At 40.1% G+C, this 14,491-nt stretch overlaps 1 protein-coding gene across 3 annotated transcripts in view; it reads left to right on the top strand.

Moving 5' to 3' along the window:
- Nucleotides 1-10,716, top strand: part of CDK14 (cyclin dependent kinase 14) — a 727,523-nt gene extending 716,807 nt beyond the window's left edge. For all 3 annotated transcript variants that reach the window (XM_041727412.1, XM_041727410.1, XM_041727414.1), the window contains one exon: nucleotides 7,328-10,716. The gene's annotated coding sequence lies outside the window, so the exon portion shown is untranslated. The remainder of the gene's footprint in view (nucleotides 1-7,327) is intronic.
- Nucleotides 10,717-14,491: the final 3,775 nt, after the last annotated feature.

Raw genomic sequence — 14,491 nt, forward strand, 5'->3', positions numbered from 1 at the left:
TTGAAACTATTTCAGACCTCACATATGTATATGTATTTGTGTATGTGCATATATGATTTTATATATATATATATATATGGTTTTGTATATGTATTTTGTGTGTGTGTGTATGATTTTGTAAAAGATGGCCTGTACACTCATAGGAGACCTAGATCAGTACTTTCCTTCTCTCCCTGTACTTTTCTTGGCTATCACTGAGACAGGACATACTCCCAGAATTGCCATCCATGTGGGTCTGAAATATGACTAGTCTTTTACATAAATCTGATTTAATAAACAGCAACACCATGAAAATACAGTGTTCTTTTCAATTACCACTAATTATACATCATACAATGCCTGATCTTTAATGAGGTTTTTAAGAAATGTTTATTTACAATGATGATTACTGAAATGATATGTTAAGTCAGTTTCCTTGTGTGAGAAATGCTTTGTTTTGAAATGTTAGATTTATAGCTTTGCCTAAAAAAATTTAATTAAAGTCTCCACTTTGGCATGAAGCTTAAAATGTGCAGAGTCACTGCAATTAGTGCATTGTGTATCCATATGGATGTTACCAAACGGCTTTCAACTTAAAGGATTTGAGCTATTTTGAATGATGGACCTTCTGTTAAGCTTAAAACAAAGCCTGTCTATCCCTGCATTCGTTTTAATTAATATTCTCTTGCTGGTCTCAAAGATGTGTTCTCTTCTCTGGGGGGCGGGGGAGGAGGAGAGGAGAGGAAGAAACATGATTATTGTAAGTCAGAAATAAGTTATAGAAGTAGGTTTGACTAATTTTCTACTTCAAGAAGCTTCAATGCAACATGAGAGTAACTGGAAAACACTGATTTCAGATGTTCCAAAAGAAAACCTGTATTTCTAGCTAAATCATAACATAACTCACTTTTTTAAAATGAAGAAATTAAGCTATACCCAGTTTTTTTGAAATCACTGTAAAGATTAAAACTTACCATTTTGAGTCCAACATTTATATAGAATCTACAGTATAGAATTTGAGTATATGCGTTCTACATATAACAAACGAGTATATGTGCTGTGTACATACTTCTATTTATACATATTTCTACTTCAGAGAGATCTGTACTTGCTTTTTTTTTTAAAAAAAAGATTCCATTTATTTATTCATGAGAGACACAGAGAGAGGCAGAGACATAAGCAGAGGGAGAAGCAGGCTCCTCAAGGGGAGCCTGATGTGGAACTCGATCCCAGGACCCTGGGATCATGCCCTGAGCCAAAGGCAGACACTCAACCACTGAGCCACCCAGGCGTCCCTCTGTACTTGCTTATAACTTCCTTTAGGGTTTAGCAACCTTATTTCTGGAGTTCATTTTCTGTAAGTAGTGAATGCTGTTTGAAGATGAATTAAGTACAAAAGATTAATTTCGCCATTTTTCTTAGTATTTTAAGCAATACCAAACTCAAAGTGGCACAGCCCGCTAGACTTTTTTTTCCCCCGGATATTTACCATGTAAAATCTTATTAATATGGTACTTGGGGAGGGAAGCTTTCTGGACTTTATTTTCCACAATATCAGAATAAATTCAATTGACAGTTATATGTGTTAGTTAAGGCCCTGATTTTCTAACTATTCTCAAACATCTCCCCTGCAGCCACTTTCCAGATGCCTCCAGAAACCTATTCACTCTGATGGCCACTGAAATCCTTTGACTTTGCCAATTTAGGCCAATTTTGAATGCTGATTTAAAAGTAGACAGCTAAAATGATCCAAAAATATATTCACTGAATTCTTAAGAATAAGAAAAATGTGAAAATTACCAAGCAGAATTGTAATTTACCAGAATATGTGGGTAAAATAATTCATCTAATGTGTGAATAGAAAGGCATCAAATCAATAAGTCCACTCTAGAACACCACCATCACAGGTCCTGTTTTGTTTTTTTTTCTTTTATTACAGTGTGACAGAAATTCATTACCCACAACCACTAGATTTGTCACAAAGATAACCTAATTTTGCCATCTCGTCTGAATGTTTTTTATTCCCTTTTTTAAAAGCATGTCATTAATTACATATCTATCTTTAAATGACTCCTTATTTACCAGTGGTTTGGATTCTGCATTTAAAAAGAAGATTGGAATTGGTTTTATTTCAGATAAGAAACAGATAAAAGCCAAACTTGGCCAAATGTTATCCATTGTTTTTCTTGAGGATAACTTAATTATTTTATAATTCTGTACTGTCTTTGCTATTGTGAGGCAGCTTTCTCTCTGTCAGATTTTAATAATTCTTCCCTCTCTGTTAGGCATCTTAACAAAGAGTCTCTCAAACAGAAATGAGCGGATTACCCCACAGCTTCACATACATCCTGGTGAATATCCTGTTCACAATTTAGGCGATGAAAGCAAAACCTACAGTTGTTTTAATTTGGAACCAAAATAATCACTTCTCTCCAGTGAGGCTTAGAGGGGAAGAAAATGGGCCAGAGTCTTCCTGTAGGAAAAAAAAAAAAAACTTTGCAGAGGGGCAATGCAGCAGGGGGGAAAAAATAAAACAATAAAACAAACGCAAAACCTTACAGTGGGTAAATAGGCTAGTGAAAGAAAGGCCATCTGATCGCATGGAAACACCCTGGGCTGGGGTCCTCAGCTCTATGGTCCCGCCGGCGTGTAAACTGCACGTGTGTATGTAGGGGTGTGTGTGTGTATGTACACACAGAGATTTAATGGGGAGCACAGAGGGAATTAGAAAGAGCCTGGCCCGTTTTTAATTTGGGTCTGTTTGCTTGCATTTAGCACTTAAGGGCTTCTACATTCAGTTTGCTCAAAAGAGTGATGAAGCACTCCTTGCTTATGCCTCAAATCAGAAATGCATGAAGTGCAGCTGCAGAGATAATACATTTTCCCCAAAGGCTTTGGCTGAGCAAATTAGGTGTCAATGGGGTGCCTGCGCAGGCAGTACTCTCTCTAATTAGTCTCTTGAGCCTAGTTGGTGGCGGGTATGAGATGATCTAATCAATTGGTCTGTGTCTGATGGTTCGTGTAAAAATCCTACCAGGCAGACTCTCTCCCACAGGTCACCCACCTGCACAGCGGGACTGCTCATTTTCATTTTTCATCTCCTCCATCACATGATGCTGACAGTTGGTTTTAAGAAAATTGAATCCAAAAAATATCTAGTTCATAGGGCACATGGGTCAGAACAAAGTTGCATTATGGGTACCAGCGATCCAATTAATTAATATTTATAGCTGAGAAGCTCTATGTAGATATTTCTGAATAAGGATTTTATCAATAAAAATCCAATTTCTTGTTTAAAACATTCATTTCTAGGGAAAGAGCATTGTGAAAGCAGAAAGCACGATAAAAATGGCACCCAGTAATCGGATGATATATATACCTATGAGTTGATGTGCACTTAGTTGAGCTTACAGCATATTCAGTGTTCATTTGTATTGTATATGTGGTCTATTTTAATAATCAATTAAATGTAAGGGAAGAATATATGTCGCTATTATATTTTGCTTCCCTGGGAATGTTGTATACCCTCCCTCCTTTCACTTACCTCCCCACACATCAAATGTATGATTACATTTGGATCTTGAATTTTTCTGGCAGTAAATTGACCTACCTTATTTATAGTCCTTGAAAATCAAAACTGATGCTGATGCTGCCCAAGGAGGGAGAAGGGTATCCCATGCTGCTGATGTCAGGCAGGATGCTTAGCGCAATTTGGGCTATAGTCATCTCACATAGAGGGGAAAGAGGCTGCCTCTCGTTTGCACCTCCCTTCCTTTTTATTACTGACTCTTTCCATTAAATGCCTGAGCCCAAACCTAAGTAAAAGACTTATCCATAATCACTGTGTTCACCATTTATTATCCAATTACTATTATTATGTATTATCCTTTATTATCCAATTCTGCTTATGCCTTGGGTTAGGTACATACTGTTCTTCCAGAGATTACACTTAAAGAATCAGGACAAAGGCAAAGACACACACCATCAATGGCTGAAAAAGAAAGTTTAAATCAACCCAACAGGATAGTAACATGCCATGGATTATGTGACAGCATTGTCTGTTATTACATCAAATCAGATATGATGAAAATCAAATCATTCAAATTGAATGTCGTGAGATTTAAAAAAAAGAGAGAGAGAGCTTGGCCCACTGGAAGGTGTTAATTCTACCCACCTTTCTTGGCCAGTGATATATCTGTGGATGGCCCTTTCTGTACCCAGCACTATGCCCTTTCAGCGAGAGCACAGGCACAGCATTTGCCTCCAGTCAATGTGCCATGAGAGAACCCTAGTTCTAAAAACTTACTTCACTCCCAAATTTTCAGATTCCACTTTCTCCCTTCCTATTTGTTCAGCAGTGAGTATCTGCGCAGAGTCTGGGCTGCGCTCTAGGGTCACAATAGTCAAAAAACCAAGCTTAATCAGAAAAATAATGTGCCACCTGCCTCCTTACTTGCTCCATCACAGGAAGTGTCCCCACACGGGAAGGACATTTGTTTTTTTGTTTTTTGTTTTTTTTGTTTGTTTGTTTTTTTTTAATTTTTTTGGGGAAGGACATTTGAAACCACTTGTTCAGGAGGTCAACCTGGGCAGGTCAGCATTCTGTGGATTAAAGTGGTAGAATGGAGGAAAGCCAGGCAATGACTACCCCTGGGGGTACCCAGGGTCAAGTCGACCCTTGAACAACACGGATTTGAACGACCCAAGTTTACTTACATGCTGACTTTTTTTTATAAATATGGAACAGTACCATAAATGTATTTTCGCTTCCTTATGATTTCCTTAATAACGTCTTCTTTGCTCTAGCTGACTGTATTGTAGGAATACAGTACATAATACACATATAAAATATGTGTTAATCGACTGTTCCTGTTACCAGTAAATCTTTCAGTCAATGGTAGGCAATTAGTAGTTAAGTTTTTGAGGAGTCAGAAGTTCTATTCAGATTTTCAACTGTGCGAGGGGCCAGTGCCCCGATCCCTACATTGTTCAAGAGTCCACTATAGATCATTTCTGTGTGGCTATGAGAACTCCATGCCTAGGTAAGCACATGTCAGAACAAACCCATAGCTCTTCCATTTGTCCAGGATGGGCAGGTTTCCTGGAAGAACTGAAATCTCTGTTTAAGTAACATGGAAGAGAAAGAGCATTTTTTTCATTTGCTTAATAAAAATCTGAAGTTTGGTAGCAGGGTTAGGTACTAGCTGAAGATACCTGTAGACAGGTGTGTTTGAAATGTTGCGGAGACAAGTGCTATCTGTCTCTAATGTCGTGGGACTCAGGAAAGATGTCAGTGGAGAAGTCAGAAACTTGAGGTAAGGGCTTTTGTTTACATTTGTCTCAGTCACTAAGGACAGAGAACTCTTAAGAATGAATTGTTACCTGTTACCTCTACCTCATACCATATACAAAAACTAACTCAAAATGGATTGAAGATCTAAATGTAGGGATTAAAACTATAAAACTCTTAGAAGAAAATGTAAATCTTTATAACCTTAAATTTGACAATGAATTTTTAGATATGACACCAAACCACAAGCAACAAAAGAAAAAAATGCATAAATTGGACTTACTCCAATTAAAAATTTTTTTGTGCATCAAAGAATATTATCAACAGAGTGAAAAGACAGTCCATAAAATGGGAGTAAATAATTTGCACATCAAGGGACTGATATCCAAAATATATAAAGAGTCCTACGACTCAAAAACAAAAAGACAAAAAACTTAATTTAAAAACAAAGGACTTAGAATAGATATTTCTCCAAAGAAGATATACAGATGGCCAATAAGCACATGAAAAAGTGCTCAACTTAGCTATCATTAGGTAAATGCAAATCAAAACCACAATGAGATACCAGTTCACCCCACTAGGATGTCTATAATAAAAAAAAATCAAAAACAGAAAATAACAAATATTGGCCAGGGTGTTGTGCAGAAATTGAAATATTTGTGTTCTACTGGTGGTAATATAAAATGGTGCAGCCACTGTGGAAAATGGTTTGCCAGTTCTCCAAAAGTTAAATATAAAATTGCAGTGTGACCCAGCAATTCCACTCCTAGGTATTTACCCAAAGGGGGTAGCAAAAATGTTCTGGAACTAGGTAGAGGTGATGTTTGCATAGCATTGCGAATATCCTAAATGCCACTGAATTATATGCTTTAAAATGGTTAATTTTAGGTTCTATGAATTTCACCTCAATAAAAAAGAAGGGATGGAAGGTTAACCTTCCAAAAAGTCATCATATTAAGCAGAGGAAATGAGTAGAGAGTAGGGAGGACGCCCTTCTTAACAGTCAGGCCAGAGCATTTTGCTTTCTTGGTCAAGGTAGCACCACGCAGTCAGTGCACGACAGCCTGCATGACCAGCAGTAGGACAGCGGTGCTGTAAGGTTCTCAGCAAAAGGCCAAAGTTCTTTCTCTGCTTGGGAAGATGACGGTGTAGCACTGTAGATGGGGACAAGCAGGCGTAAGCAGGCCTCAGGGACCTTGAACTTCTAAATGGAAATGAGGAGTTGGTTCTAGGACTCAGTGGAGCTGGAATCTCTGGGCTGGTGACTCGATCCCAGGAGTGTTTCTTTTCATCCTTCCTGGCAAGACATTACTTTCCCATCCTAGGGACTCAATGAAAATGCTTAAGGGCCAAAAAGAAATGTGGAGAGGAAAAGAGGGAACATTCCTGCTTTCTTTTTGAACCACTCACATGGAAGTAGTTACCAAGTTTAAGCAGGCACCATTGGAAATGCACAGTTATATGCAGGATGTTGGGAAGAGGCTGGCAATTCAGGTCATGCTGGCCAATTTTCATTCTGCTGAAACTAGGTCTGATAATAGGCAACCAAGGAATTATGTACAGCTGGGCTTTTTTGAAAGCATGTATGTGATCCATTTTTCTATTTCATGTCCATAAAAATGAACACGAGGATATGTCCTTTTAATGGTCTGTATGATGCTACAGGCACTTAATTAAGACCAGTATTCCTACTAATGATTTGGGGAAGGAAATTTGCTGAATTTCTTTTTCTCTAAATAATCCAAGAAGAGGTTAGACCATTTAAATTCATGGAGTTAAATTATTTTAAGGGGAAAAAATGGAAGCAGAACATTTGTTTATCATACTGTGAGAACTGTTTTGGTGAAGGAGATCACTCTGCCTCTGATACATGTGCTTGGGTGGCTGTGGAGAAAACGGATAGGCCCACTTTGGCCTGACCAATTTTGATGTCTCATGTAATTTAGAAAAAATGAATGATGTAAAGTTGGTTTATTTTTATTTTTTTTGTTTTTTGGTTTTTTTGTTTTGTTTTGTTTTGTTTTTACATATAGCAATTTTCTCTTTTCCTCCTTCCAGGATTAAGTTGTCATCATTCTGGGAAGAAAAAAAAAAACATTAATGAAGTGGCCAATAATACGAAGGGAATCACGGATCGGTTTCCTTCCCCTCCCTGCGGTGGATTTCACTTACAAGAAAATTGAAGCTGGCAAGACCCTGTTTTCTCTGCAATTTATTTAAAACCTTGCACGCATTTGGATACCTTGTGATTTCCAAGAACTATGTGAAGATTAAGCTTTGCTTACTGATACATGGCATGTATTCTTTTCAGTCTTTTGTGTTTGATTTTGTTTGATTTCCCTCTGCAGCGCAGCATCTCTGTAAAGGTTTTTATGCTTTCACCAGCCATGTCTTAAATACATTAAGACAACACATTTGGTGTTCACACTTCTTTAGTAATGTCTATACTTGAAAGCCACATAGTGGCATAAAACAATGTGTGTTTTCTTTGAGAGCAGTGCACATTTTGCAACCACAAGGAAGGAAATTTTTAACTAAAGCAAACCCCTGTTCTCAGACTGACTTGACAACTTGGTCCCAGGATGTGGGGCCCCACTTGTCGCTTACTTTTTGAGGACTTTTGCAAATATGGTTTTTTTCTTGGAAATAACTGCACATGTATATAGGATATCGGAATCTGCTTAGCATTCTCAAGCCACATAGCATGACTGTTTTCCAAGTAGGTTGGAAGTAAAGAAATATCAAGAATTAAGAACAAAGACAAGGATAATTGCTTCCTTTTCAACCTCTGGAAATTGAGGTAACTTTTTACATGTTTTCTGGGTCTTGTCAACATCTTATATTTTCCATCCATTCTGTTATGCTTCAGGAGTGTTTTCTAAATGGAAGAGAAAAGAATGAGGAACAGAATGCTTAAAACTCGGGTACAAAAGAATTATATCTGCTGGATGAGCCCTGAAAGCCATCTTGGCTAGTTACCATTTAAAAAAGTGTTTTACAAAGTTATCCAGAGTTTAAAAATTGCTCATTTACACCAAAGCACCTTTAAACTACACTTTTTAAAACATTCCAAACTGATTGGAAGACATCATTGGGGACCTTGACTTTGGTCTCCTGGGGAAAAAAAATGGTCGAATGTAGATTGTACAAACAATGCAAGAGTCTTGCTTTCCAAGATGGCAAGGGAGAAAGAAAGGCCCAGCTTCCCTTATTGAGAAGATGCGGCCCCTTGAAGGATGAAGGGGCGTATGTGACCAGGAGGGAAAAGGGTACTGGGCACACACTGTGCTTTGATGGGGATGGAGAACTGCCTGATGCAGGCCTTCTCCCAGTGGGGCCGGCCTCGCTGCGCAACCCCAAATAATACTGAGGCCAAGGGGGCAGTTAGGGAACTCCATCCAAAGCACGAAACCTAGCTCCTCAGAACACCAGTTCCTATGGAAATACTGTCATGTACACTGTTTTACATTTTCTTATTGGTCAGAAAGAAGGGGAGACTGAGAACGTGAAATGCGTTGCACTTTTTAGGATCAAGACTAGGAATTTTGAGCCAGTTTGACACAGACATTCTCTGAGAGTCACATGAGGGAAAAGCTTGTCTGTAGTCAAAGCCAGTATTCTTAGATAATTGGACCCAGAACTTGTAAGCATTACAAGCGGACCTTCCCTGGAGTGGGGAGTGAATAAATATGTCAAGGTCACAATCCATCCCATGCACAAGTAGCATTTGTGGAAAGCTCCTAGGTGCAAAGCAACGAATTATTTACTAATTGATTTTAAAGACAGCAAAAGTTACCGGAGGCCAGAGTGTTTACTGTTTGCTACCTAGAAGGCTTTCCCATTCTTCTCTCTCGGACATTCCAACCCATTGGAAGTCTTTAGCAGTATTTTAATGTGTGCTTAAACATGCAATCAAGAGCAGCTTTGCCTGTGATTTGTTTTGAATTATTTATTTGGGGGAGAGGCATAACTTTTGTATTTTACTAACTTTCAACCAAGAGCAGCTGATGATTAAATCTTGCTATTTAATAAGCTTTCTAAGTTTACATTTGAAAATATTTACTATTAAAAGACTTGGATTAGGAATGTTAGGGTCATTCAGAGATATATGCCCCTGTCATAGGCAGCTTCTCTCGGGAAATCAAACATAATGCTACTCAGTGTGGAAGGAAATCTGTTTTTTACACAGACATGTGTCTCAAAAGGTCTCATGTAGTAGGAGATTTGTAGTTCCCTATCCTTGTCATTGATATAAGAAATCCAAAGTTTGGTTCGTCTCTCTCCCCCCTCCTCTTATAGGCAATCCATCCTCCCTTCTCTTCTCCCCCCACCCCCTCCCACAGAGGGCAGCCATGAAAATCATTACAGGATGTGCTCATTAGCAGATTTATTATTCTATTGAGAAAGCACTGGAATGTTTTGTGAGATTATTTTTATATGAAGTACTAGCCTGAATTCATACAGCTGGAATATTAGGAACTCATTAGATGATGATGGTATCAATGCAACATCAGTGAACACACAGTATTCTGAAAGAAAATTTGGGACCTAATTTCCATTTTCTTAAAGGAACAGTTTGGTTGACTTAAAAATGCAGGACACATAAGACATGAAAAAATATTCTGCGTGCTCAAATAGGAAACAAAAACAAAACAGGGGGCATAAGGCAGGGGTGGCTGTCCCTCCACTGACACAAGGGTGAGAAGCTATTTCTACCTCCCAGGAGTGATAAGAAGTTTCCAGGGAAGCCTCCAGGTTTGCAGACAAAGTAAGACCTCTGGGTATCCTCCCCTCAGTGTGTACATGACAGCCAGTGTAACTAATACTCTAGGTTATGTGTCTATATAAGATACTCATCTGTGAATTGTACTTACTGGCTTTGTAATCTTTGTTACACAAGAGGATGTTTAGGTTGTACATACTGGGGTAGATTATTGCCTGGCCCCTATACATAGGAATATGCTGCATAATTACACATAACTTCTATCTCTCTTACTGGCTTATAGGCAGAGGAAACCACATATGTTACTGCCTTGCAATTTTCTCATATACCAAAAACAAAACAAAAAAAAATGTCTCAAGTAAAATAAGCAATCTCTTATTTTCATTCCCCTTTCTAAGCAGCATATTTTTAGAGGCACATACAAAATCTACATTCTCTAGTGAGGAGTGGATTTTTTTTTTAATTTTTCTTTTGTCTTTTTTTGTATGATACACTGAGATGTGTACTTTGTAGCAGAGGGTCGGTACCTAAGAAATGTGTTAGCATCATTCAGAAAACTATTATACTCCAAAATGAAACATAGTAAGGAGAATGGAATAATACATGTTGCATATTTGTTACCAAGTGTAATTTGTCTGTATTATGAAAGATGTAATGGTTTGTCAGCTGTCACTGTTGTTTTCTTGTAACATGATATGGAATAAAGTATAGCAGAATCTCTGTACATTTTCTTGCTACGTCTTCTTGGTAGGTGCCAGATAACACCATATAGTGTCAAAGAAACATTGTCTTAAAAACTATGAGACACAGTCATTTTTAGAGTGAAATAAGAAAGCAAACACATTCGGCTCTTGGATATGGGAGGGAGTTAGCTGGAATGTTCCAGGAATCTGTTAAGCCCTCCCTTTTCTTTTTTAAGATTTTACTTTTTAAGTAATCTCTACACTCAATGTGAGACTGGAAACTACAACCCTAAGATCAAGAGTTGCATGTTCTATCCACTAAGCCAGCCAGGCACCCCAAACCCTCCCTTTTTTGTCAGACTTGAGTAAAGATGTAGAGGCTACATAAAACAAGTCTGTGAGCTTCAGGATCACAATTCCACAAGCTCCTTAATGACGTCCACCACACGTTCCAGGCCTCTGACCTGATCTGGTTTTGTTTAATGACAATCCTACTTATGTTTTATTGTCTCTTTCATAATTATTCTATACATGTTCTAAGATGAGGTGAGTAGGTTACCCTCCACTGAATCCAAATCAAAGCTTCAACATGTCCACATACTGCCAGAAGCATCCTTCCCTGAGCTGAGCACACTTCCCTGAACACCACCTAGCAAGTGCCTGTGCCTGACCAGGCAGGGCACTGTTGGCAGCCCACACTTGGGTCGGCAGTGCTGCCTCAGTCACATTTCTGTCATCACCTCCTCCTCCTTGTCGGATCTGTCAGCTTCACACCTGCAAACAAAGCCCCCCATGATTTCATAAATTGCTACTAGTGTTTGTGTCAGGTACACTTATTAATTTATAGGTACACTATTTGGTGATTTTTAAAATGCTCACCCTTGAAGGGGCACCTGGGTGGCTCAGTCAGTCACTCAGCAAGTGTCTGACTCTTGATTTCAGCTTAGGTCATGATTTCAGGGTCGTGACTTGAGCCCTTTGTAGGGCACTACCCTCAGCAGGGAGTCTGCTTGAGATTCTCTCTTCCCACCTCTCTGCCCCCACCTCCATCCCCCCAACCTCCACCAGCTCCTGAGCTCTCTTGTACCCTCTCTCTCAAATAAATAAATAAATAAATCTTGTTTAAAAAATGCATACCCTTGCAGGCAAAAATTACGGTCCAGGTCTTATGTTAGGGTGACTCCAGACCCCTGGCTTCCCCCTGGAAAGAACTCACTCACCAGCAGCAGCCACCTCAGGTGATCCCTCACACCTCTCCTGCAGCTGAGTTTATAAGCCCTTCACAAGCTTAACATTCTTGAAAATTTCAGAGTTTATAAGCCCTTCTCTAGCTTAACATTCTCACAAAACCAAATGTAAGTGTTCCCACTGATGCACATTCCATTGCAGAAAAGCTCATGAGAGCCGCCACATCTTCAGCTGCCCAACTGCCAAGCTGTTTCCCCTAAAGCCTCAAATCATCTATGCCAAGGGCACGTGCATTTTCGCATGGTCCTGCCACCACCAGTGGATTCTGAGACAGGAGATTGGGTAAAGGCTGACGTCGTGGTAGCCAAGGCAGAGATAATGAGATAATAAGCAAATTTCTCAGTTCAATGGGAGCCATAAATCACCCTGGAAACATTCGAATTATAGAGATGTCAAAAGAATAACTTGTTTCTGGGAGTTGTTTCAAGGCAGCAGAATGCATGCCACCTTCCACCTTCCTATTCCCAACAGCTACAGTAGCACATGTGCCCACGGTGGAGGTCATTTCCACAAGCCTCAGCGGTGGGCTCACATTTTAGAGCCTCACTGTGTGATTTAATCCTATGAGCTCTTAATAAAAGAAAGAAGGAGAAAGAGGGCTGGTATCTACAAGAGGCCAAAGAAATCGCTTTGAGAAATATTTTTAACGTTTTAAATGTGGCAGTCGAGATGACAGTCATCTCTCAGCTCCATAATTGCCCAACATCCTCTTCCTTTTCAGCAGAGTTATTCCAGCTCTGCCAGGGCAGAGGATGTGATGTGCGCTGGCTGAGACAAGCAGAGTTGGGAGGGCGGCACTCCTAGAGTTGCTGTTGGCCCCCAGAGTAAAGAGAAACCAGAGGGGAAGGTGTTGGAGCAACCCTGTGCCACTAGGTTAACACGTACAGTCGCTGAATAATGGTGGGCATTGTCAATCTCCGCAATGAGAACCCCACAGTGGCCCAGCAGCCTGCTGCTACCAGTGGGTGGTGGCGTTATGGGCATTAGCTTCTAGAAGCTTATACAGCAGAGGGGGCGAGGATAAAGGACACAAATCAGGGGAAAACTGACAAGATTAAAAAAATCCAGGCCTCGTATTTACTGTTCATCCCCCATGCTCTCGGTGTACTATATTGTCTGCCTCGAGTCATGCTGAGAGAGAGCCAGGCACAATAATAGCTCGGAGCAGCCTTGCAGCCCCAGAGCCAGCCTCTGCCAACAGTGCTGACTGTGCTGGTGGAGAATGGGATTCTGATAGAGTTGTCTTTTTTCTCCTTCCCTGTGAGACCACCAATAATTATGGAGGGCACGCTGCAAAGATGGGGTAAGGGTCCCCTATTGGAGTACATCCTGAGAAGTGACCCAGCAGGGGGCCCTGCGAAGGGTGTGCAACTGTAGTCCAAGGTGGGCCTGCCTGACGGATGCACACAATGCTGGGCTCGCCCAGAGACACGTGTTTGAACCCACAGTTCAAGGATTTCAAGAAGTAGAAATGAAACTTGACTTAATACACCATACCATGGTGTGAAACAATGATCCTTCTCCCTCGCTTCTCCTTCTGCCGACTCAGGTGACTGGGGACCTTGTGTCCTCAGAGAAAGGGAAAAATCCACTCAGATCCTCGGGGAAAGCAGGTACAAATCCCACAGCCTTATTCACATTTGGGGAATTCTGACCTTCGTGTATGCATTCTCTTAGCTGGGTGACTCACGGCCCTGGCTCTCATTAGAATCATGGACATGTCTTAAAAAAACACCCCAACTCCAGACCAGTTCATCCTAAAATATTAAGAATGGGGCCCTGGCATTGGTCTGTTTGGGGAGCTCAACAGGTGGCTCTACTGAGCAGACCTAGGAGAGAACTGCTAGACTCTTTCCTTCCTTCCCTCCCTTCCTTCTTCCTTCCTTCCTAGGGGAAGGGTAGGCAAACTTTTCCTGTTAAGGGCCAGATAGTAAGTATATTCAGCTTTCCAAGCCATACAGTCTCTGTTACAACTACTCACTCTGCTGTCATAGCATGAAAGTGGCCATGCACAATACACACATGAATGGGTTTGGCTGTGTGCCAATCACACGATTCATGGGTACTGAAGTTGGAATTGCACACAATTTTCACATATCATGAAATATTTTTCTTTTGATTTTTAAACACTATTTGTAAATGGAAAACCAATTTTAGCTCACAGCCTATATAAAAACATACAATGGGCAAGAATTTGCCTGGGGTCTGTTGCTTGCTTACCTTGGCTTAGAATATAGTCCTAGTAATGGTAGAGGCAAGGGCCACCCCTGACATTAGCTGGGCCCAAGGGTAGAGTCAAAATGGAGGCCCGTACCTTATATCTCAATATTTAAAAATATAAATCTAACTAACTAAATGTCAAATATATTCTCCTCTCTTACCATTATGTCTTAATAATAACCTACAAAGCCAGGGTTGCACTTAGAATTACTAGACTTCTCAAAGATCTTCGCCAAAGGGGGTCAGCACATAGCCCGATTTAAGCCATCTTTCCTGCTTTTCACCTCCCACTCCTAGCTCTAGGGGTATGGAGCCAGAGTTAGGGGCTACATATGCATGTGTATCAAC

The sequence above is a fragment of the Vulpes lagopus genome, chromosome 13 (genome assembly GCF_018345385.1).
Source record: "Vulpes lagopus strain Blue_001 chromosome 13, ASM1834538v1, whole genome shotgun sequence".
NCBI lineage: Eukaryota > Metazoa > Chordata > Mammalia > Carnivora > Canidae > Vulpes > Vulpes lagopus.